General features: G+C 36.0%; 1 protein-coding gene across 3 annotated transcripts in view; it reads right to left on the reverse strand.

The window, feature by feature from the left end:
• NRIP1 (nuclear receptor interacting protein 1) overlaps window positions 1-26,058 on the reverse strand; it is a 113,905-nt gene that overhangs the window by 16,352 nt on the left and 71,495 nt on the right. Inside the window, exon 2 of one of the 3 annotated variants that reach the window (XR_014263076.1) lies at window positions 16,878-17,737. The exons of 1 other annotated variant lie outside the window; for it this stretch is intronic. The gene's annotated coding sequence lies outside the window, so the exon portion shown is untranslated. Of the gene's footprint in view, window positions 1-16,877; window positions 17,738-23,415; window positions 23,575-26,058 lie in introns of those variants that run through there. One more of the 3 variants, XR_014263077.1, reaches the window with a different exon arrangement.

Below are 26,058 nucleotides of genomic sequence, written 5' to 3' on the forward strand. Positions count from 1 at the left end.
GAATGGAAACAGGGAGAAAACATAATGGGTGAGTTCATTGCCATCATCAAAAATTTGGGTTCAACTAGATTTAGATTCAACTGAAATTTAATGAATCCCTACTATGTATCAAACACTATGCCAAGTTCTTTCATTCTCCTTTATCTCATTATCTTTCATCAATCTTGTAGGAATGGTTTATTATTATCCTCATTTTACCTAAGAAAAAAATAAATTTCAAAGAAAAGACTAGATTATATAACTTTGTGAGAAACCAGAGTAAGCCAGGGTCTCTGTTGTCTTTCATGTATTTCTTACAACACATAGTGGCTTGAAAATAAATAAATATAACTTGAAAGCCTAATCAGTTCAACTATCCAGTGGTTTAAAAAATACACAATATATGCTATATGTAATACACTAGGCCTCACTGTCATTAGGCATGAGGCTTTCAGGAATTACGTCTTGCTTATAGAGTAGGACAGTCATGGAAGTCCACGTGGATAAAGCTGCAATGGACTGTGGAAAGAGATCCAGAATATACCTCTGTGAAGAACCTTTATTCTGAACTCCTCTTATCTGTCTAAAGGCAGAGCCTCCCCAACGAATTCAGCTATCATAAATCCCTTTTCCAGGGGATTTTTGTGGCCATGAATAAGGTGGGAAAAGACCACTTGCACCTGCATAAACAAACATTATCACAAACTTTCTTATCTCCTGTTTTTTCCTCTAAGAACCCATTTATTTTTTCTAAAGAAACCCATCTTTTTCTGAGAACCCTTTTCTCACCCCTCCCTTTCCACTTTTAAGTTAGATATATAAGCCCCTAATCTTAGCTGTTTAATGAGCCACTTCATTTGTGCACTCCCATGTCCAAACAAATAAACTTTCTTTTTCTCTTGCTAATCTGTCTTTTTTGTTGGCTTAATTTGCAGTACCCCAGTCCCTTAATATAAGTGGGTAGAGGAAAAAGGTTTCCTCTCCAAGAGTTTGATGATGAGAATAGGGTGGTTGGAACTTATCAATCACTCTGGAGGCTGCCATATTGAGATATTTTACTATAAAGAAGCATATGCCTCTATAAATTATGAAACTGTGTATTCATAAACTTGCCAATATACTAAAGAATGCTGGTTTGTAGCAGACAGTTCACATTGCCTGCATGTTCTTTTTCTCTGGAAATTGAGGTTACTAAGTGTTAAGAATTGTAAACAGGACTTCCCTGATGTTGCAGTGGTTAAGAATCTGCCTGCCAATGCAGGAGACATGGGTTCGATCCCTGGTCCAGTAAGATCCCACATGCCATGGAGCAACTAAGCCCGCGCCCCTCAACTACTGAGCCTGTTCTCTAGAGCCCACAAGCCACAACTACCGAGTCCACATGCTGCAACTACTGAAGCCCACACACCTGGAGCCCATGCTCCACAAAAAGAGAAGCCACCACAATGAGAAGCCCATGCACCGCAACGAAGAGTAACCCCTGCTCACCACAACTAGAGAAAGTCTGCGCGCAGCAACAAAGACCCAATGCAGCCCAAAAAAAAAAAAAAAAGGAATTGTAAACAGTATGTGTGGATAAAACTAAAACTAATAAGATAGATGAAAAATACCCTATGCAAAGTATTTAAAGAATGTAGAATGTTTTTATTAAGGAAAAAAAGGAGAGTAATCTTGCCCTGAAGTAATTTTTTAGAGGTTTTCAACACATTGTTCCAAAACAAGAAAGAGGAAAATAAAGGACAAAAGCCTGATGGAAATAGAAAGTTATAAAGAGTTGGCAGAAAAGAAACAGGAGAAAGAAGAGAGCAAAAGCGAATAGCTTATGTGGTTAAACTGGCTAAGATTGAATGGATTTGTTACAAGGAGCTTTATTATCAATAACCAGTGTAAAACTAGAGTTTGGTTTCCTTTATCTGTAAAAATGACAAAGTTTTCTTGGATTACTTCTCTGCTCTTAATAACAGATTATAAAAGGTTTTTCTTTACCTTTTGAGTCTTTCACCTGGGAACAAAGATTCTGTGTCTTATCAGAATAATTTCTTGTGCTTTATGTTGTCTTTATCATGTCCTGAAAATTAAGAGAACCAAAACTAAGTTCTCTAAATGTTAAAAGAGCTAATTTGTTTATTTGTTTTAACAATCATATAATCTCCTATATTTACTTTTTTAAAAAAAGTTTTTATTGGGTAAAAGTCACATAATATAAAACATACTATTTTAACCGTATTTAACCATACAGTTCAGTGGCACTAAGTACATTCACATTATTGTGCAACTCTCACCATCATCCATCTCCCCAATTTTTCACCTTCCTAAACTGAAACTCTGTTCCCTTTAAACACTAACTTCCCATTCCCCCTATATTTACTTTTAAAATCTTTTATTATCACTTTGGTTGAATAGTATTGTTTCATATTGATCTGTGATCCTGTTTAATCAAGTGTTCAAACTTTTTGACATTTTTGATAACTTCTCCAAATCAAATTCTAAATAAAGTCTTATTGACCTTGAACTGACCTTGAGATTTCCCAGAAGGTCCCTGGAAAATTTCAAAGAATTTCTTTTCTTACCTTGTAAAAAGAGAGATGTCAAACTAATTAGGTTTATTTGATAAGCTAAATTGCATGGAAAGCATTGTCAAATAAGTAGAGATACTTACTTTCCTAGGTTATATTTGTATGTGTATATGTTATTAATGTAAGTATGTCAGAAATTATGTAAAGTTTTTAGAAATTTGACAATGTTCTTGCTATCCATAATATGTCTTGGTATAATTTTATCAGTCATAATGCCAGTTATTTTTAAAAGTTGTATGTGACAAAGTCATCTAAATTTCCTTTTCAATTGCCTTATAATAAACCCTCATCAGATCTTTAACCACAGTCATTTAAGACTTTAGTGATTCATACATAGTTACTGTTTTACTCTGATTCTTTTCTGAAAGTTCTTACAATCGGCTACTGGCCAAAGTGCTTCATCTTCATCAAAAAGGACTGTCTCAGAGACTCATGAAAAGGACTATGGCAGGTACTCTGAAGTACAAGCTTCTAATGGCATTGCTTAAATAACTTTAAGATCATATACTGGAATGAATAAGGATTTCCACAACGAATGGAAAAGCTAATGAGTTCATAAAACCACTAACCCAAGATCAAACAGAATAAGAATTAATTATGTGGAGCTGAAAGAACTAATGAAGAAGGATTATGGTTTCTTTTTTGACTTTTTCTCAGAGTATTACTGGTTTTTTAGTGTTCTGTTTTCTTGATATAAAGAACGTCTTTCTTTTAAGCTATTTATACACAATAATTGAATAGATGATACCCTGTAAGTAAAAATGAAGCATTTATATTTTTCTTGTTACCTGATCCCTCCAGAATGCAGAAACTCTGGCAATATAGTTATTTGTGTAAGTTCAATAAGAATATTTTCTCCTTGTAACAGGACATAATTGAAAACGTTAGTTTTACTAAAGCTTTCACTGGAATGTCATATTTGAGAATGATGTGCATAGCATCAGTTATAACCATAGAGTTTTAAGAAACTAGGTTGACTTTATAAAGCCAATGTTTACAAAGCCCTCTTTAAAAAAACTGGTGTTGTATCTGATTTATAGGATTCCAAGCCTTACAAATAAGTAAGGATAGTAACTTCCTGACCAGCTCAGGAAATGTAGAATATTTGGGGAACCTCAAGAAGAGACAAATTCACCCAAATCTACAGATACTGCAAATAAAGTCTGATGGCGAGTTCTTGGCTTGACTTCCCGAATTCAAGAGGCTTTAAAAAGTTCCAGCAAAGCAAACTTTAAAAAGTCTATATAGTCAATTTCCATCCTTGCCACATTTATGTAAATAACCAGGCCAAATTTAATGAAACTAGACTTATTTTGTAAGCAAGAGTAATTTTACTTTGCCTATTTTTGATCAAAATTGGGGTGACTGTAGAGAAAAAAGTTATGTTTCATTGAAAATCTGTAACGCATCCTTGTGGGTTATCAGATTCTAGTCCTATTCATTGTCTTTGAGCTGTTTTTGCCTGTTTCTAAACTGCATCCTGCAATCTTGTATATTTTTTCAGCAATTAATCTTTCTAGTTTTACTCCTACCCTCCTGACTTAGCATCACTGAGGACTAAAATTGCCCTTTTCCCAAAGAGCTGCAAGCTGAAGCTAGATGAATTAACACAAAAAATTCATCACCATAACTGTGGATCACTCATAAATTTTACTAGAAACCTGCATCTTCCATACTCTGCTCCAGGAAATAACCATGACTGTGACACTGCCACTACCATCCTTACTATACCATCTAAAGACTCTTTGAATGGAAAAACAAACAAAACAACACCCCCGGGTTTGCAGTCTATTCTAGTCATCAATCTTTATTTTTCTTTTGTTTCCATAGAAATATCCCTCATTAAGTGCCTAATTGCTTACACCATATAAAGGCCTAACTTTGGTGGGTGCCCCACCCCTACTTGTACCACTGCCTCCTGAAATAAGATACAACTGTATAATTTTACTGGCCTATTCCCAGGACTAGAATACTGATTCAATGAGATATGGGGTAATCAGACAACTCAGCTTATTTATGAAACTTATGGGAAGTTTCAGACAGGGAAATTAAGGGATACAGAACATAACAATGTGTATAATTTTTTTTCTGCACTTCCCTTATCTGTCTAAAGAGATTTCTCCCCAAAGAATTCAACTATCATAAATACCTTCTCTGGGGGTGGTGGTGGAGAATTTTATGCCTATGAAGAAGACAGAAAAAGACCACTCACACTGGCATTAAACAAACATCACAAACTTTCTTATCTCCCATTTGTTTTCCTAAGAACCCATTTATCTTTCCTAAAGAAACCCAGTTGTCCGTCCTGTAGAAGTTTTTTCTCCTTCTCGCTTTCCCCTTTTAAATTAGAAATATAAGCCATTTACCTAAGTGAATAGAGGATAAGACCCCCTCAACCCCTGCCACAGTGATTAAAGATTTAGTTCTGCAAAAAGAATGGGCTCAGAAGATTTAAAGGTAGTAAATAAATGAGAATGCCCACTGAAAGGGGACAAAGGGACAAAAGAAGAGAAGAGAAATGTAGAAAAGCTGAAAAGTCAATAGAAACAAAGCACTCTTTGGTTGATATTAAAACAAGCCTATAAACTAACCATTACATAAATAAATAAGGTAAAGTAGGGCTCAGTAAACTAAAATCAATTCTTTATCTTACATAGACCATTGGAAAGTAAACATTGGACTGAGAAGAATTTATGTTAGCCCAAACACTATTTAGAAAATAGGATTCTCATCTATTAAATACATTTAATTAATTTGTATTTAATTCCTTTCAAAAGAGTGGAATGAAAAAATCTGTAAATGCTCCTTATTGTTCTAACATGATCAAAATGAAATTCCACATGCAAACTAGAACTTCCTAATTTCATGCTCAAACTAATTCTCAGATGAAGATGGCCATGACCTCTTGGAAAGAATTATAAACCTGGAATAAGAAACCTTGGTCCTCATCTTCACAGTACATGTCTATATTTTGTCTATATTTTCTAAGGCTCTTTGCCACTATGAATGGCTTTCTAGAACCAGCCCAATGAAGCTGACATCCAAAGCTAATAAGTCAAAATCCCTAAAGAAAAGGCAATTATATTGACCTAGAGGCCACAAAATATGGGCATTCCATACAATCCTCCCCCACTACCACATCTCCACGTACACACATCACACTAGGTATGTCATTTCCTAAGGTTGGAAGACAGGTCAACTTATCCTCAGGCCAAGAAGTATAGCTGGATGGTGTAATCTGAAAAACTTCCTAGGTATTTTCCTCCAAAAGTTTATCCCCACACTTGTTTTACAGCCTCATTGTTAAACCTCTCTTTAGGATCAAAGATCTCTCTTCAGATTAAATGACAGTGTAAATGTGAAAACAGCTATCCCAGTGCTAGTCACATAGCACAGCCTCAATTAAATGCTTACTGAAAAAATAATGAGTTATACCTCCGAATAAATGTCTTAAACAGTTACAGACAGAGTCACCATTTTATGGCCACTTCATAACCAATATTGACTGTACAATTCTCTTCCCCTCTTCTTTAGGCGTGTGGAGAAGTGCAAGCTCTGTCACCATTCTTTCTACTTATCCTGCTCCATTGCCTCATAACACTTGCTCCATTGATAATCCTGTATTTATCTTGTATTTTCAATCACTTGTTTTACACTGGCTTTTTCTCTCAGGCCATAATTATGGTCAAGCCTCTCACATACTAAAATGATCCACATTTGGCCCTGTTTGATCTTTTAATGAGTAGCCTATCTTCATCCTTCAGGTCAAAGTGTTCTTTAAGGAAGTCTGTATGCAGAATCCTCTTTCTCTGATCAAGTCTCTATTCAAACATTTTAATCTGGCTTCTCTCTTACAACTAAAATGTGGCAAAAATGGCTACCACAAACTTCTTAGCTGCTAATTTCAGGAGCTTCTGTTCAAAAGCCACATATTTTATTTCTTTTCAAAAATTTTTTTTTAATGACACCCACCTTCCTGAAACCCACTTAGCTTCAATCACACAGAATACTCCCGGTTTTCTTTTCTGTCTGATCTTTCTTTTCCAATTGGCTTTTCTGGCTTTGTTTCCTCCTTTCACCCCTCAAATATTGATGTTACTCATGGTTCTTTGCTCGACTCTACCTTCTGTTCTCAGTCTGCACACTTTCCTTGGTGATCTCAACCATCTTTACAGTTTCAATTTCACCTATGTTCCCAAACATCGCTCTCCAACACTAGCTACTCTCCTGATTTCCTGTAAAATATTTATAACTGCTTCTCTACAGGAGTTTCATAGAAACTTCAAACTCAACATGTTCAGTGTGGACCATTTATCCAAATATTCTCATCTGCCAGGAATTTAAATTATGTCCATTACCAAACAACTCTCAAGGTTTGTCCATTCCAAGTCATAAATATGTCTTGAATACGTCTCTTCCCCTCACTCTCCACCATTCTCCCTTAGCTCTTGTCTTGGACAATTATGATGCCCTAAAATTCATTTTTTTTGGTTCCCCGATTCATTCTCCTCCCTATGCCTCTCTGTCACCCACAAGAAAAAATCCAAATCCTTAGCTTAGCAAACTCATTCAGACTTCTTCTAGTCTCTTGCCATTGCCCCACCATTCATGTATTCATTCAGTCAAGAAATATTTATTATAATTACTTAATATTTATTCTTTTAAATATAATGATGAATAAGGCATAGTCAATGAACCTGTAAAATTTACAACCAAGTAGAGAGGAAAGACAAATTTTTTTAAAGTGGTAGAAACTATGTCTTTGGGGTATATATTCTATACAGAAGGAGCATGAGAGAAGGAGTATGTAATTTTTCTGAGTGATATATATTAGGAAAAGATTCATAGGCAAAATTATGCTATACCTGAATCTTGAAAGAGCAAAATGGTGAAGGAGGGAGAGTTTAAGAAAGCCCTGTGCTCTAGAGAAACCAAATTACTTGAAGTTTCCTGTATTTTCCTTGGGCTTTCATACATGTAACTATACATACTGCTCCAATGTCTTCTCTCTTGGACACCTAATACAATTTTTCTGAGCCATCTAAAATGTCACTTATCACGTGAACCCTTTTATGACCCTGCCATAGACTAAATCCTTTTCTTCTCCCTGATCCATAGCTTGCCCATACCTCTAACTGCATTGTGGTTATTTGTTCCCTGTTTAGTTATTTGTAGCTAGGAATTATGTGGTTTTCATCTTTGCATCTTGATTTCTGGTAGATAACAATCACAGTTTCTATCATTATCTGTTGAATGCCCATAATTTACAGTGTTTGATGTACATAATCTCTAGTTTTCACAAAAACCCTTAAGTGTAGACATTATTATTATGTTTATAAGTGAGAAAACTAAGGGTCAGAGAGGCCATATTTGCCCAACTGGATACAGTTGGTAAGTAGTTAAGCTGAGATTAAAACTTAGATGTCAATCTGTCTCCAAAGCCTGTATCCTTATAAATGAACTACAGTATCATCCTAGTGGGTCCTGAAGAAATGTTGAAGGAATAAATGGATGAATTAATAAATGAATCATTGAATTTATGATCTTCTGGAGTTGAAATGATAAAAAATTAGGGCAAGCCCCATACTCATTAGCTCCCTTTCTTATATGAGTCACTGTCTGAACACACAAAATTTCATCTGCAGTCTTGCTGCATGTATCCTAATCATCTGTCCTGATCTGCTTGTATCTTGAACATAACTACCCCATTAAAAAAATTGGCTTTTTTCATGAGCACTTCCACATCATAAAATTCTACCTGAAAGTAATTACATAATGGTGGCTAAGCGCAAGATATTATCTGCAGATTAAAAAGTCTTTTTGTCCACATAGGAAAACAACCTAATAAATAAAATGTGGTTATTGTTATAATTAAATAAGCTTTAGAAATATATTCTCACTCATTTCAGATAATTTACATATCTGTTATAATTCCTTCAGATGCAGTTATACAATAAGTAATGTGTAATATAAAAATACCCAAATAGGAATAAAGCTTGTTTTGGTGTTATTTGGTGTTTACCTTGTCTGGGAAACCTAGAAATCAAAAACTTGAGAATGATACATAATTATCTTTCTGTTTTGTGCATTTTGTACGTATCTTTCATAAGCAAGTTCTGTAATTTGTAACCTCATAAAGAAAAATTGAGACTATCTGAACCCACTAAATAGCTACTTTAAGCATACTCATACCCCATTAATGCAAAATGAGGTTCCAGTGGCTTCTGTATTACTCAGTATACACTAAGCTATGCTGTAGTAACACATAAACCTCTAAATCCAAGGATATGGTAGGTTACATGTCTCCAATTATGTCCATATCCTGATCCCCAAAACCTGTGAATGTTGCCTTACATGCAAAAGGGGTTTTGCAGATTAAGTTAAAAATTTTGAGATGTGGAAATTACACAGGATTATCTGGATGGACCCAATGTATTCACAAGGATCCTTACAACAAATGAAGGCAGGGGGCTCAGAGTCAAAGAAGGAAATGTGAACATGGAAGCAGAGAAAAGACAGAGAGAGGGAAAAAAGAGAGAGACAGAGACAGAGACAGATTTGAAGATGCTATGTTGATAGATTTGAGGATGAAGGAAGGACCACGAGGCAAGGAGTGTAGGTGCCCACTAGAATCTCGAAAAGGCAAGGACACAGTTTCTCCCCAAAAGCCTCTGGTAGGAATGCAGCCTCAACAAAACTCTGATTTTAGGACTTCTGACTTCCAGCTGTGTAAGATAATAAATTTGCATTACTTTAAGACACTTAGCTTAAAGTAATTTGTTATAGCAGCAACCGGAAAGTAAGACAAAGGGTCTTAACATTTAAAAAAGCTGTCACTTTAGGCATGATACATGTCCATCACTGGACAGTGCAGGGGCTTTCCTTTATGTATTATACCTAGTCAAGGACCCACGTTGGCAGAGACTGCACCAACTGAAAATCATCAGTTACCCCAGCAAGGGGGAAGAGAGTGTGTGGTGATTTCAGACCCATTCTTCTATATTTTGGTCTAGAAAGTAACACATGGCACTTCTGTTTATGATCCTTTGGCCAGAAAAATCATATGATCCTGCCTAACTGAAAAGTTGCTGGGAAGTATAACCTTCCATGAGCCTGGAGGGAAAAACTGGACATTGGTGGGCACTAGTAAGGTCTGCCTCCACCATATCTGAGGGAGTTGATGAAAACCTTGGTCAAGATAGGTGAAAAGAAATCTTTCTGACCTGGCCTGCTCTAGATTCTACTCTTTCATAGATCAGAGTCTGCTCTTCTGTGCCAGTTTGTGTTGGGATGACCAGCTCCTTGTATTGTCAGAACCTATATTGTTAATTACAGAGAATTCTCAATTATCTGAAATCATTCACATCTAGATGTCATGTAAAAAATCTTTATTAACTCTCTCCATAACTGTAGCTATTGCAAAGCTATGCACAATTGAGAATCTGAGAAATTTATTTCTCCGTATTGTGTGAAATACCAGCTGCAAGTGCAAATCATGCTGGGTTTGGCATCTCCTTATTTTTCAGTCAGTGTTGTTTTCTGTATCTTTATTTGAGCCACATTGGAGCAGACTAAAAAAATATAACCCACTCTTTCTTTTTGTAGAAGAGAACAGCTCACGGGTAGACTGAACTCTGAAAACAGAATCCCAGTGTACTATTGGACACCCCAAATTTTCACTAATGCTGCTAGAGTACTCTAGAACTCTGTACTTAACCACTTCATGTAAATTTCATGTATATTATAATGTTCTCACTAGGTTGTGATGTTAAATATATGTGATTAAATGTCATAGATAAGAAAAACCAAGTGATACATATATATATATACATATATAGAGAAATTACATATATATATACATATATATATGAAAGGGAGACAACAGTAACACAATAACAGTTGGACCACTCTAGCTATGATAGGTATTCTTCTAAGAAGCTCCTCCTGTATAATTTCACACCCTGTATGAACTCCTCCCTTTGAGTGTGGGCTGGACCTAGTGACTTGCTTCTCATGAACAGAATATGGCAAAAGTGATGGGATGTCATCTAAGTGACTAGGTTACAAAAGATTGACTTTCCTCTCACTTGCAGATTCTCTCTCTGGCTGGCTTTGATGACGCAAACTCCCATGTTGAAGAGGCCCATTTGACAAGGAACTGAGGCTGGCCTCTGGCTAGAAGTGTGGAAGCGAAGCGCTCTGTCTGAGGGTCTGCAAGGGATTGAGTTCTGCCAGCAACCATACGAATGAGCTTGGAAGTTGATCCTCACTCAACTGGGCCTCAAGATTAGACCACAGCCCCAGAGGAAACCATGATGTATAGCCTGTGAGATATGCTGAGCAGAGGACCCAGTTAAGTTGCTCATAGATTCCTCACCCACAGAAACTATGAGATACTAAATGTCTGTTATTTTAAGCCATTGAGTTTTGGATAATTTATTGTACGGTAGTAGATAACTAAACCCTAGGCTTTTGTTTGTTTCATCTTTTTTATTGGAAGAACTAAATAATTTGTAACTAGGAAAAATGAAATGATTTCAATGATATTAATATGGTCTCTTCTGAATTTTGGTGACAGAAAAGCATAGTTCATTAAACTTTTAGGCATATCTCTTCTTCCCCAAACTATTTTTTTTTAATGTATTTTTCCTTTAAATCCTTTGAACCTTGTCACAGACATAAAAAATAACCTAAGCTCATAGAGAGGAAGACTAGAGAAATCAACTTATTTTAGAACATAAATATAGATTTATTGTGGCCAACTAATGATACTATAATATTGGCCAAAAAGTGCACACTCAATAAATTAATGAAAATCAAAGTGAATTAATTCCAGTGCCATATGTTTGGAAAACGTGGTCCTTAAAAGCAAGTCAACATCAGAAGAAAGAAAAATTCATTTAAGGACTATTAATCATCTCCTATCTCCAAGACCAGAAAGAAAAAAATAATTGACATAATTAATAATCTACTAGATCAAGATTAAAAAAATAAAGACATGCTTAATAAAAGGAAATCATACTAAATATCAAACTATTAAAAGAGAATACCATTCTGAATATACACTTCTCAATCCAAATGCATTGCCATAGGAAAGGTGTAATTCAGTAAAAAACTCTATATTTTAGATCCAAAAGCTTGAGTTATAATTGAAAAGAACCTTCCGGACCCATATGATGTTACCCTTATATATATACCACAGTAACATTTCCTCCAGTTCCAAAGTTTAGGATTTTATTTCCAATAGTGTTTGAGAGGTCAAGAGTTAAAATAATGTCGTTGTTATACATGAAAGACAAGAATTTGAATTGCAACTTGAAATCAATTGGAAACTAGTCCAGTCTCTAGAGGACAGTTGTAATGTGCTTCACAGGGCTAACTCCTTAAGAATCAAATGCAACTACAAATTCAGCACGCTAAATGAAGCTTTTCAATTGCACAAGAGAATGAATTTGCATGAATGACAATTTCTGCAATGCAATATATAGCTTAGCCTTGACAAAAATCTTTAACCTTAAAGATAATACTAATCAAAACAATTCCAAGCAACATTGTTTATTGTGCTGTTATTTGGAATTATCTGGTAAGATTTTACCAGTTTGTCAATAATTAGGTGTTTAGGTTTTTACTAGTTTGTTAATAATTAGGTGTTTAGGTTTTACATAAATGAGAACTAGCACTCTCAACTCTAAAATCTGGGGAGGTTAGTAGCTTCGTAAAGTTGGAGAAAATGTAAATGCCCAGGCTCAGTTTTCTCACGTCTGAAATGGAAGTCTGGAGCAAATGATTCTATATCAATCTGCTATTGCTGCTAAACAAACCATCCCAAACTTAGTGGCTGAAGACATCAGCCACTTATTCCTTTCTTTCATCCAGTGGGTTGGCTGATCTCAGTTAGGCTCACTCATACATCTGCTGTCAGATGACTGATTGGTTGTGATTAGCTTATCTTGATGGCATCACTGGGAAAACTCAGCTCTTCTCCATTGGTCCCTCACTGGCCTTCTCGTGTGTCTTTCCTGCAGACTAGTCAGGGCATGTTCTCACAGCAGTGGCAGGAATCCACAAAGGGAAGCAGAAATGTAGAAGGGTTGTTTCAAGCTTCTACTTGCATCAAGTCAGCTATAAGCCCATTGGCCAAAGCAAGTCACAGAGCCAAGTTAGGACCAAGATGGGAGTTTCTACCAAAGGGCATGGAACAATTGTCCATGGAAAATTGGAGCCATTAATAGAATCAATTTATCATACTCTCTAAGGTTCTTTTTCAGCATAAAATTGATTGATTATAGGGTTGGGGGTTTTTGTGGTTTTTTAAGAGGTCTCCAGCACAAAATACTGGGAAATATACTGAGCGTGAAGAGGGAATATAAAAGAAAGAGAACCAAGTACCTCCTCTTTGACAATAAGACTCCGTGTAATTAGATATGAATAGCCTATACCTGAAAAAAGTTAGACATATTTTAATTAAAAGTTAGTGCCATACAACCGACTGATCTACCTTTCATTCATTTTCCTCTTAATATTTTTCTACCAAAGTTTTTCAAAACAATATAATAACCAGGCAAGAAAAATTCAAAGGATAGCCAAGTTCAGTGAATGAATGATTACATACATTAACTTTCACTTCTCATTCCCATTCACAGAAGAAAAAGAAATTTTAAAAAGGGGAAAGTGATAGAGTATTTTTTAAAAGAAAGAATATTAGGGGTTTTATTTTTGCACATTTACTTTAACGCTCATCAGAGCCTCAAAATAAAAAGGCATCTTTTCCTTGGGATAGTTGTCCTGACAGATATTGAGGAGTAATTTGTACCAAGTAAGTGGCACTGCGATGTCATTCCTAGGAACTCTTTTATAAACTACAACTAGATAAAAATAGTCTTCCCTTATTGACCTCTTTTAGGACCAGAGAGGGAATCTATTAAATTTCAGGCTCAAATTATGCCCATAGACAGTCTTAAAATCCAAGGTTATAAGTCATAATCTTGGCCACTGGTTAAATCATCCAGTAATAAAAATGCATTTCTTCCCTGTTTTGAAGGATAACCCTGAGAACTAAGGTATGGTAGAGGACAAAGTTATGCAAGCACATATAAATCACAGTTATGTTTTAGTCATAGTCGTGATATCTCCGCTTCCAACCCCTCTCTCTTCTTTTCCTCTCAGGTAGATCCCAAGACTCTCAACAAACACATTTACAGTGATGTTTATACTTTACCCATACAAATGATATAAGGCGATAGTCAACTCTATAATCCTAATTTTCTAAGAATTCCTTAATTGGGTTAAAAGCTGTGACCAATTTTACTGATGCATAAAGAGTTTACTGAATCAACCATTATGCCAAGATGAGAAATCTGATAGTTTGGCTTCCAGAGCATTTATCTTACTAGTATCCTGGTGTATAGGGTGGGGGGATTGGGAGGAAGGGAATGATCAATCTATAGTGGACATTTGCATGTTCACAATTTCTTAAAGGTTCATATTTTATCTAGGCAAATCATTTGAATTTTATATTCTACTTTATATCATGGCACTCTTGGGTTAGCATAAAAGTGTTTGAAATTTTTTGACAGTTAAATTACTTCTTTTATTCCAAATCCCCATGTAAATTGGCACAATAGAAAGAAGTTGTAGGCTCATCCCGTGGTTTCAGTAAGCCATGTCCCAGTTTGGGAAACATGACACTAAGTCGGTCTGTTCTGTATTATCTGTATTTCCCTGACAATCGAAGTTTCATTTTCTAAAGTTAAAACAAAATCCTAACATAGTTTTGTATATTGGATATTGAACCTGGAATTACTGACTTCAAAATCCTTATAGATATCTTGCTTGATTCCTCTGTCAGGACCCAATTCTTATTTGAAAAAGTATATGAGGTCAGTTTCTGTTTATCTTGAGATTTCACTGGGATAACACAAAATGCCACAATTTTGCCTTCCAATTCCCTGTCTGGTGAATAGTTATATGCTGTCAGTAAAGTTCTTGAGCCTACATCTATGAAATGGGCCCAAAAAAGAAGGTAAAGAACAGGTAAAACTTTATGCAGATCAAACAGGATGGGAAGATGATTTGGAGTTATGTTCCAAAATCGGTCAGAATCTGCCGATTAGTTCTGGACGCCTTTCACACACTCTCAAATTCCTGCGAAAACATAGCACTCTTTTAAAATGTCATATTACATGGCCATTCATTAACTTTTATACTACTATTCAAGCCCATCATTTCAGAAAGTCCTTCCCAAATGTTTCAGGGTGAAACCAGGTTTCTCTAACTGCCATTTAAATCATCAAACCAGAATATACTTCTTTGCTCTTAATTTAATTTTAATTTACATCTGGTGGAAAGCCTGTCATCCAAATCTCCCTACCCTGCCAGGAAGTTTTCAAAAATAGAATATTAATTTGGGATGGGGGAGCTGGTGCAGAGCCAGCAGTGGCCAACCCAGGCAGCAGGGATCACATTTTAAAGGTCTTGAGAAAGAATAGTGGTGAGAAGGGAAGTAGAAAGGAGAATAAACTAAAAAGAAGAAAAACATGTTTTGTTTAGACTTTGTTCCTTATTTATGAAACTAAAGACTAAAATGTATTTTCAGTTTAGCACTTAATTTAAAGGAGAAAGCTAAAAGAAGCCCCCTGCTGGCCACTCCAGTTTCTACCCTATTGGCTCCAAAAAAAAAAAGAAAGAGAGAAAGGGAGAAAGAAAGACCTCTTTCTTTACCTATATTTAAGGCATAATTTAATCTACTATCATTATTTTTGATGTATCGTATTTCCCTTTAATTGAAATAAATACACTCATACCAACATAAATTCCTAACAGCAGTTTGGTAACTTGTCTTTCCTTGATCATAAAAAAACAATTGGTCTTACATATTTTGGCTTTAAATTGCATTTAAAACTATATCACTTGCAGATTTCTTTTTGTTCTTTATACTGTATCAGAGCATAAAACTTTGTGTTAACTATCTCAAACTCATGGAGGTCTTTAAAATAAAATGATAATAAATCAGAGTTTTATTCAAAATTACTTATTATAACTGTCTTTTGTCTTGTTCTAGAAAATTAAGGTACTATGCATAGCAAAAGTCCCCAGGCTGTATTTGTTTCATGCTGTAACCTGAATCTATGAAGAAGTCACCGCATAGACTTATTCTTTAGAAAACAGAACTCCTTAGGGCAGCATGACCCAAGTTGCACAGGAATGTAAATTAAAATGATTGAGTATTTCTCTCTTTCCATAAAACAAATATTTTACTACATTGCATACTATAATAACCTTTCTCACATCCAACAAAGAAATATTAACGTCTATCATATATAATTAAATACTCAAAGCCTATTTGTAAAGCAAAAGCAGCAGTAGAAATGACATTTAGTTACATTTTCAAAAGAAAAGTGTGATCAATGAAACAGAAGTATTCGCATGGAGAGCTTGTGCCCTATGACAGTGACAGTTATATCAGAACAAACTACATATAACATTTATCTTCATTTTGTTCCAGTATCGGCTGAGTGCATTGTTTGGGCATGTGTGAAAAGTGCAGAGAGATTGACAGCTTCTTTGGTACTGACTTGGCCTTTGTCTAGGCTTTCTCTTACTTGACTGACCCCTTCCTCATTTCTGCTGTCATTGACTTTGAGGAAGTACATGGCTGGGCCATTTTACATCCTCTCTGTTAGACCAGGGATAAGTCAGCTACTCACAGCCCAGTTCATGAGTCAATTTTAAGAACGTTACTATTCTACATAATACTCTTGACTTCTCAGAGTTGGTGGTGTGAGCATAAAGGTTGCCAGGACACGGTGAAGTTTTCCTGAGACAGAGGCCAGTAAACAACTTTATGACAGTCCTTCTAGACTGTTTTGCCTAATACCTACAAGTTGGTCATGAGACCGGCAGGGGATTGGAAATGTATTGCTTGACTGGGTTTTCAGATAGATAAAAAGAGGGTAAGCAACTGTGTCATCCAGAAGGTTCCAAAGTCCCGGGGTCATTCAGGGGCAAGTAGAGCAGCTTCCCTTCCCAAGTCCAGGAGCTCTCCCACCAACCAAAGCCCAGTAGGGGGCAGTTTCACTAAGCTAAACCTAAAAGCCCATAGCCTGCTCAGCTAAAAGCCAAATGAAAAGGCAAAGTTGCCCAAGAGTCATGAGACAGTTGGAAAATCCCTGCGGCTGGCACACACTGTAACAGAATCTGCACATTAAATCAGGGAGGATTTGTTTGGACCTCCAGTTTAGATAGAGAATAATGATTTCTCTCTTACTTTTTGTTGTTTTGTTAGTTTATGAAAATTGAAGTTTGTTCTCTGGCCTGACTGTATCCCTGCTCTTTTTTTTTTTTTTTTTGTCTTGAAAATAAAACTCATTTTATTCTTAGTTTAGAGCAACCATTTCCTTTTTTTAGAGATTATAATATTAGCTAATATATCCTTTTTTAAAATTTTTTATTGGAGTATAGTTGATGTACAATGTTGCGTTAGTTTCAGGTGTACAGCAAAGTGAATCAGTTATACATATACATAAATCCACTCTTTTTTAGATTCTTTTCCCATATAGACCATTACAGAGTATTGAGTTGAGTTCCCTGTGTCATGCAGTAGGTCCTTATTAGTTATCTACTTTATATATAAAATAGATAACCCCTGCTCTTTAAACAGCTGGCCAGTCATTGCAACTTTCCATTGCAGAGATGCTCCGGATGGGGGCAATATCAAACCTGGTCAGGGGATGGCTTTCCTCTCCCTGGCTGTGGCTTCCCTGTGCATGACACCATAGCCTTCCCAGACAGGACTACACTGTCCTTAAAAGGAAAAAGGCCAGCACACTTGAGGGTTGGATTGAGTCAGTGAAGTAACCCCTGAGAAGCACTAGGTACAACTTTAATGGTTCCTGTTTACTTTCCTGAGAAGAGATTATGAAAAGGAAATAAGATCACATTTTTAAGCGTTTTCATAGTGGAAATTATCACTGAAACCAAATACTCTTTTGAATCAAACAACCCTAAAGTGATGTACAATTCTAATATCTGTTTAATTAATCAAAGTATTTCCTAATAAATAACAAAAATACATTTTATTTGTGTTTTAGAGGGTACATATAATGTATATTCTCATAAATATTTAAATATAGCCAGTCTGCTTGGCAGAGAAAATCTTAAACTTTTCAGAAGTCTTCATTATCCTGAAAAGTTTTGAAGGGAAATAGAATGTTAATGAAACAGCTTTTTACTTAATCATAGAAAAAAATCAAATGAAATGATTTTCTAAACTCTGAAGGAAAAATAGATATATTAGGTTATAGACTGCAAATGCCTTTCTCATTTCAGACCTATGACAACATTGCCTGCCTTAGTAATTGTGGAGTATTAGGAATCTTGGGAAATAGTACAAAGCATGAGAAAAATCTTATATTTACATGTATTCAAACACATTTGTGTGTATGTGAGACTATATAGAGAAAATCTAATAAGCCTATATCTGTATCAGTATTTTAATACTGATTGGAGTAGCTTAGGAGCTTATATTAATAAAAAACACATCCTGATTTACTAAAATTTTAATAACTATATATATACATATATACATAAATAAGGAGAATGCCATGTGACAATTGAATTATACAGCTGCAAGCCAAGGAACACCAAAGATTGCCAGCAAACTACCAGAGGCTAGGAAGAGCAAGGAAGGGTGTCCCTACAGTTTGCAGAGAGAGCATGGCCCTGCCGACAGCTTGTGGTGTTATACATCTCTGTTTATTCATAGCTTCTTCTATGGTTGCTATGGTCTGAATGTCTCTATCCCCCAAAATTCATATGTTGAAATTCTTACCCCCAAAGCTGAGAGTATTAGTATTAGTAGGTGTGGCCTTTGGGGGTTACTTTTAGGTGGGAAGCACCTAACATTGCACAGATGTGCCGTCACCTCAAAATATTTTATAGATTAAATACAACTCCAATAAACTTTCAGAAATTAATTTGACAAACTTTTTTTTTAATTATACAGGTGAGAATTGCCAAAATAGTTTTGTGTAAGAAGAGTAATGGGGACGAGACATTTTTCATAGTAACAGATACATTGAAAAGATATAGTAATTAAAACAGTATGCTGGAATAGATAGATAATTTAGTGGGACAGAAAAACAAACTCAGCAAAAGCCTCAAGTATTTATAACTTTGTAGTAAATGATAAAGTTGGAATTATAAATTATTGGGGAAATGTGTTGCTGTTCAATAAATTGTGATAGGAAAAATGGTTCAATATCTTGGGATAAAGCATATAGTAAAATAAATTCCAGCTGAACTAAATAGATAGATGTAGAAAAATGGCAACATGAGAAAATAGGAGAAAATATAGATAGCTATTTATGTGATATTACCATGAGAAGCCCTAAGTATTAATGCAAAGTAAGAAATTGCAAGGCAGTATTTCACAGTGTGGTTTATTAACTACTTCATTTAGAATCAGCTCAGTTACTGCTAAAAACAGTTGCCAGGACCACACCAAAGGGTTATTGAATAATTCTCCCTGATGGTGGAGCCCAGGAATCTGTGTTTTCATGAATACACTAAGAGATCTTGATGCACATTAAATTTGAGAATCACTGCCTGGCAGGATAAAATTGACAGATTTACTACCGGTGTGAACATTTCTATAAAATAAGCACCCTAAATCAAGAGTCAAAAGAAAACCTGGCAAAAATAAATTGCAATATTATATGACAAAGAGTTGAACAATAATAAATCAACAAAAGAAAAAATTTGTAAGAAAACTTTGACTCTGTTAAAAGAAAAGCAGGGGGTTTCCCTGGTGGCGCAGTGGTTAAGAATCTGCCTGCCAATGCAGGGGACGCGGGTTCGAGCCCTTGTCCAGGAAGATCCCACATGTCATAGAGCAACTAAGCCCGTGCGCCACAACTGCTGAGCCTGTGGCACTCTAGAGCCCACAAGCCACAACTACTGAAGCCCGCGTGCCACAACTACTGAAGCCCCTGCATCTAGAGCCCGTGCTCTGCAACAAGAGACGCCACCACGATGAGAAGCCTGTGCACCACAACAAAGAGTAACCCCCGCTCGCCACACCTAAAGAAAGCCTGTGTGCAGCAACGAAGACCCAATGCAGCCAAAAATAAATAAATTAAATAAATAAATTTATTAAAAAAAAAAAATCTCAGTATTTTCAAAAAAGAAAAAAGAAAGAAAAGCAGGCAAAGGATGGGAATAGGCAATTCCAAATAGAAGAAAATGTCTAATAAACACACACACACACCCCCACACACACAGAGTCAATTCTCACTTGCAGAACAAAACCAGATTCAGACCCTGTGACAAATTGAGAAATATTTTTCTAAGTACAATGACTAGTATTGGCAAATGAACTTGTCCCTCTCAAATATCATGTAAGAGTTTCATGTGATACAGTGTTGCTGAAGAGCTATTCAGCAATATGAATCAAGTACCTAAAAATTATTGACATCTTCTGACCTAGTAATTTCTCTCTTTGGGAATTACCCTGAGAAAATAATCAGACCTGCACCAAATATTTATGCACAAGGATGAAAAAAGGAAAGCAAGGATTAACCCATGGTCTTATGTACAGCAATGAAAAATGAAAAAAATTCCTCAAATTATTTAATTTGGAAAATTCTCATGATATAATTTTAAGTACAAAAGAACGGGACATGTAACATTTCTCAGATATATGATTCCAAGCTTGTATTATATATATATATGTGTGTGTGTGTGTGTGTGTGTGTGTGTGTGTGTGTGTGTGTGTGTGTGTATTTAGAAATATATATATTATATATATTTAGAAAAGGTACTGGGAAACTATGCTTCTCAGAGAATTTTAATAATATAAAATAGCTTCAATTTTCTTCATTTTTTTCTCCATATTCCAAATTTCCTACAAAGGAAATATGTTAATTTACTGATTAAAAATTAAGAAAGAAGTGGCTAATGAATTTCCTTGAACAACACTGGCATGCCATAATGTATTTTTGAAGCTTTCATTTGGGCTGTTTAAGCCATAAACACACCTATGCATGAAATTGGCCTTGTTTTTTTAATAATTAGTGCCTTTTGGGTGGTCAAAAATTTAGATAGTGCTATGGACTAAATTGTATCACTCAAAAATTCATATGTTGAAATCCTAACCCCCAGTGTGACTATTTTGGAGATAAGAGTCTTCAGGAGGAAATTAAGGTCAAATGATGGGTGGGGCCCTAATCTAATAGGACTGGTGGCCTTATAAGAAGAGGAAGAGATCTCTCTCTCTCTCTCTCTCTCTCCCTCCATGCTTACACACTAAGAGAAAGCCATGTGAGCACACAGTGACCCAGCCCCCTACAAGCTAAAAGAAGAGGCCTCAGAATGAAACCTACTTTGACAGCACCTTGATCTTTTCCAGCTTCTGGATCTGTGAGAAATAAATTTCTGTTGTTTAAACCACCCAGTCTATGATATTTTATTATGGCAGCATGAGCAGACTAACAGAGGTAGTTTTTTCATGAGCAGACTAATAGAGGTAGTTTTTTCAGTCTTATCAGCCTGTTTGGTTTTAAACAAGTTTGTTAGTTTGCAAGATTCAAATCTAGTTACCAAGAAGCATGATAGCATGATATAGCACTTAGGTGGATAGTAATATAAATATGCTTAAAAAAAAAAAAAAAACACACTTTCATTAGAGAATCACCTTGCAAAGTGAGGGACTAATTAGAGGGAACACCATTCCTTTGGGTATGTTCTATTTACTTATTAAATAAACTTGTCACATTTCACATGGGAGCAGATAGAAAGAGGGTCAAAGTCACTGTCAGTTTTTAAACTTTTCAATGACTTCACTGATTTATTGAATCTTTGAATATTGATTACTGGATTTAGAATTATTACAAATAAATTTAACGATTCTATATTTATGTTTTAGCTTGCACTGGAGTAGGAAGAGGAACAAAGAAGATTTCAAACAGGTAAGTTTTAGATCTAAACTCACTAGTAAAATCACAATCACCAGAAAGAAACATCTTAGTATTTAAAATTTCCATTTTTGATGTATGTCTTTATTTTATTTTACAAAAAAAAGGGAAAGATTCTGTTATTTCTACTCTATTATATACTTCATATGAGAATAACTAAACACATCAGGCCTCAGTCTACTCCTTAGGAGAAACATGAAAGACATTTTAAAAGCTAAGTGCCTACACTTCCATCCTACCTTTCTAAACAATCACTTTTTTCTGAGTGATTTATTGAAAATGAAGACTAAATCCATGGATAAACATATGTGCTCAGAGCGACACATATACATGTTCTTTATATTTATTAACATAAATTCATATATATGTATATATAATATACTATACCTATATACATATATATAATTTTTATCTGCTTGGTTTAGGGACCAAGTATCTGTTCACTTTTCAGAAAACTTTAGGAAGTATTTATTTTTAGAAAGGCATGTAGAACAGCACAGCTCAATTTGGACTAGCCACTTTCCAAGTGGCCAATTAGCCACATATGGATAGCAGATACCCTATTAGCACAGATCTACATGAAGGACGTATGCATGTTTATCGTATTGTACTTGCAATCTTCTGTAGGTTTTAAAATTTTCAAAATAAAAAGTTGGAGGGAAAAGACATGTAGAAATATTGATACTTCCAATCACATTCATTTTGCTTCAAATAGTTTACTCTTTCTCATTCCTGCAGGGACATGTTTAATACACGAGCATTTTTGCTTTTCAAGCAGCAGTATCCCCTCAGGACCATATTATGGTCTTTCTATTCTTTGCATAGTTTCATGGCTCTTAAAAACTAATATCACACATGGAAGCAACCTAAGTGTCCATCAACAGATGAATGCATAAAGAAGAGGTGGCACATATATACAATGGAATATTACTCAGCCATAAAAAGAAATGAAATTGAGTTATTTGTAGTGAGGTAGATGGACCTAGAGTCTGTCATACAGAGTGAAGTAAGTCAGAAAGAGAAAAACAAATACCATATGCTAACACATATATATGGAATCCAAAAAAAAAAAACAAAAAAGGGTTCTGAAGAACCTAGGGGCAGGACAGGAATAAAGATGCAGATATAGAGAATGGACTTGAGGACACAGGGAGGGGGAAGCGTAAGCTGAGACGAAGTGAGAGAGTGGCATGGACATATATACACTACCAAATGTAAAATAAATAGTTAGTGGGAAGCAGCCGCATAGCACAGGGAGATCAGCTCAGTGCTTTGTGACCACCTAGAGGGGTGGGATAGGGAGGGTGGGAGGGAGATGCAAGAGGGAGGGGAGATGGGGATATATGTATATGTATAGCTGATTCACTTTGTTATACAGCAGCAATTAACACAATGTAAAGCAATTATACCTCAATAAAGATGTTTTAAAAAAAAAATATGACACGTAATAAGCAAACTAACCACTAGTGACACTAAAATGAGAAAGGGGTCCTTGGCATGGCTCAAAAAGTCCTGTATATAATTTTTAAATCAGTGCTGCAATTTGTGGTTCAGCAAGCGAGATGGTGTCTTGCTTGATTGCTCTGCCAATAAGCACTCGTCATTCTTGTCATGAACCAGAATCACAGCTTCTGCACTTTGGTTCCGGGAGGCGGAGTCTTCTCTGACCTCGTCTGTCTCCTCTGACAAGGAAACAAATTTCAGCTCCTCCGGGAAAAGATAACCCCTGCTGCTCCTTGCTTGGGAGGGAAAACACATTCTCCTTCCTAGCAGAGGTTGAAAGAAGAGTTGAGTACAAAGCAGTATATAGAAAGTCTTCATTTTCAACTCATCTCCCTTTCATTTTTAGGCTGAGTGCAGCCTTGCCTTGAGTGATGGTGACAACGGGCTGAATTTTCCCTTCTTGCTCAACTGATCACTTATTTTGACAATAGTATCTTTTCGGTAATAAGAAATCAATTCTAATTTCCCCCATTTACTTAACAAAAATATGGGCTGCTTGTTGATAGGACTGTCACATAGTTTTCTTTTTTTGGTGATCCAGAATGCTGAAGTTTGGGAGATAGGGAAAAACACAGAGAAACAGCTTTTACTGGGGGAAAAATATATATATAGCAGCAATGCAGCTACCCTAATTTGAATGGAACAAAGCCATCTTGTACTTCTTGTTCTTTTCAAGTACCTTTCTGGCATACCTGAGCTCTCACAGTCCCGGAGAATCATTAGAGACAAGAAAACTTTGTGATTGTTTTAGAACTTCAAAACTCCTGCCAGGATTGACTCTAAATATCAGAGAGGTCCTTGTGGAAGAGGATGTGAGGATATCTTGCTAAGCCAGCTATCAGCTGCATAGCCAGACCTTTAAGATAAAAGTTAAGAACAAAAACTTATTTTAGCTCCTCAGATGAAGGAAGGAAGAAAAGCAATTTGTTCCTGATTCAGAAAAAGTTGTTTAAATGTAATGAAAACTTTAATTTGTGAGTGGATAAAAACATTCCCTTATTAAGGCTTTATAATTGTATTAAGATTCTCAATTAAGAATATGTAAAATATATGTCTAAATATGTGTATTTAGTTCCAAACTTGAAGTTTAAAGGCGATCTCTTCCCACTCTGTATTTATATCTTTTAAAATTGAATATAATATTTATTCAGATTCTTTTTTTCTTATTCAATCTTCAGTGAAGAAAAATATAATTTTCTTCCTGGGGAAGCAGAGATTTCACACTGGCTTTAATAAAATCAGTTTCACCACTAGATATAGAATATTTCCCTAAGGGTCACGAAAAGCTGAAGTTGATTTGTCTTCACCAAAGCAGACAAGTTGTTAAAGGAAAGAACTGGTATGAGAATACTTCCCACTAACTGAGCCAGGAGAGAGGAATGAATGAGACGAACTTTACATACAAACACACATATAGTCATTTTCTCTTTATATGCCTCTTTCTCCGCTGCTCTCCTTGGTACCGTCTGCACTAGCAGACATAAGGAAAAGTCACCTCAACTCCACTGAGTGATACTGAAACTTGAAGGGAAAAGAAACTTGAAATGTGCAAATATATTATTGTTCAACAACTTTGCAGATGATTTTATTACCTTAAGGCTTCATGGTTTCTGTCTCCTCTCTCTGTGTCATTTCTCTGCCACTATCTCTCTCACACACACTCACCCAGAGGGACACACATATTGATACCCGGTGGGGATTTCTTACTTAAAGCTATTTCTTCTCCAGACTGAGAAAAGTCAAAGACCTGGATCCATTAAATGAATGATCATTTCCTGATATTTAAAGTAAACAATCTGGGAAAGCTATTTAAATGAATACGAGGATTCTACCCTTGAACAACACGGGTTTGAACTGTGCAGGTCCACTTATACGTGGATTATTTTTTCTTTTTTTTTAATTTATTTTTGGCTGTGTTGGGTCTTCGTTTCTGTGCGAGGGCTTTCTCTAGTTGCGGCAAGCGGGGGCCACTCTTCATCGCGGTGCGCGGGCCTCTCACTGTCGTGGCCTCTCTTGTTGCGGAGCACAGGCTCCAGATGCGCAGGCTCAGTAGTTGTGGCTCACGGACCTAGTTGCTCCGCAGCAGGTGGGATCTTCCCAGACCAGGGCTCGAACCCGTGTCCCCTGCATTGGCAGGCAGATTCTCAACCACTGCGCCACCAGGGAAGCCCGGATTTTTTTTTTTAAATAAATATGTACTACAGTGCTACACGATCCACCCTGGTTGAAATCTGTTGATGCAGAGCCCTGGATATGGAGGGCCACCTGTGAAGTTATACTCAGATTTTTAATGGAGGGGGTTTGGTCCCCCCAACTCCACATAGTTTAAGAGGACACTTAAGAAGCTTTCTTTTATCACTTCCTCATGCCAAAAACAGAAATGGGAAGTATGGCACATATGAAAAAAATATTTAATGTAATAGTTCCAGTTTCAAACTTCATCCTAATAAATGTAGACATAACAACTTCAACCTAGTTCTTCATTTGATACCAAATTCAAATGTTCTACCAAAAGTCTTAAGGTATCTTCTGAATAAAACTATTTTTTTCTCCCTAAGGCTAAGCCCTATGGGTAAGTGGAGAACTTGTAAAACTGGTTCTACTAGCAAACTATAAAACCTTCATGCCCTATTTACCACATTAGAAGAAAGCAACGTTCTCCTTTTTTCTCATTCTTGTTTTAGCCTGAACACATGGCTTTTTCTGAAGCTGTGCCAGGTTCAGGTCACATACTATTAGGGCAGTGATGACTGTGGATTACTGTGCGCACTCCCCCCATGGTTTTGTCTGTGAGAGCCCTTAAAATCTCTATCTGGCCCTGTTTTCATGTGAATGTGTTTGTTTCAGCACCTCTGGAAGATATTAAGTAGTTGTATCATCAGTAAGTGTTGGTGATGCTTATCTCTCTATTTCTCTGGATTCTAGCACACAGACTTTTGAGATGACCTACTAAGATAAAATCTAAGTGACATGTGTTAAAGAAAAAGGACACAATTTGATTGGAAAAGACGTAAGAAGAAAACGTGGAG

The sequence above is a fragment of the Balaenoptera physalus genome (assembly GCF_965194825.1).
Source record: "Balaenoptera physalus genome assembly, chromosome: 4".
Lineage (NCBI taxonomy): Eukaryota > Metazoa > Chordata > Mammalia > Artiodactyla > Balaenopteridae > Balaenoptera > Balaenoptera physalus.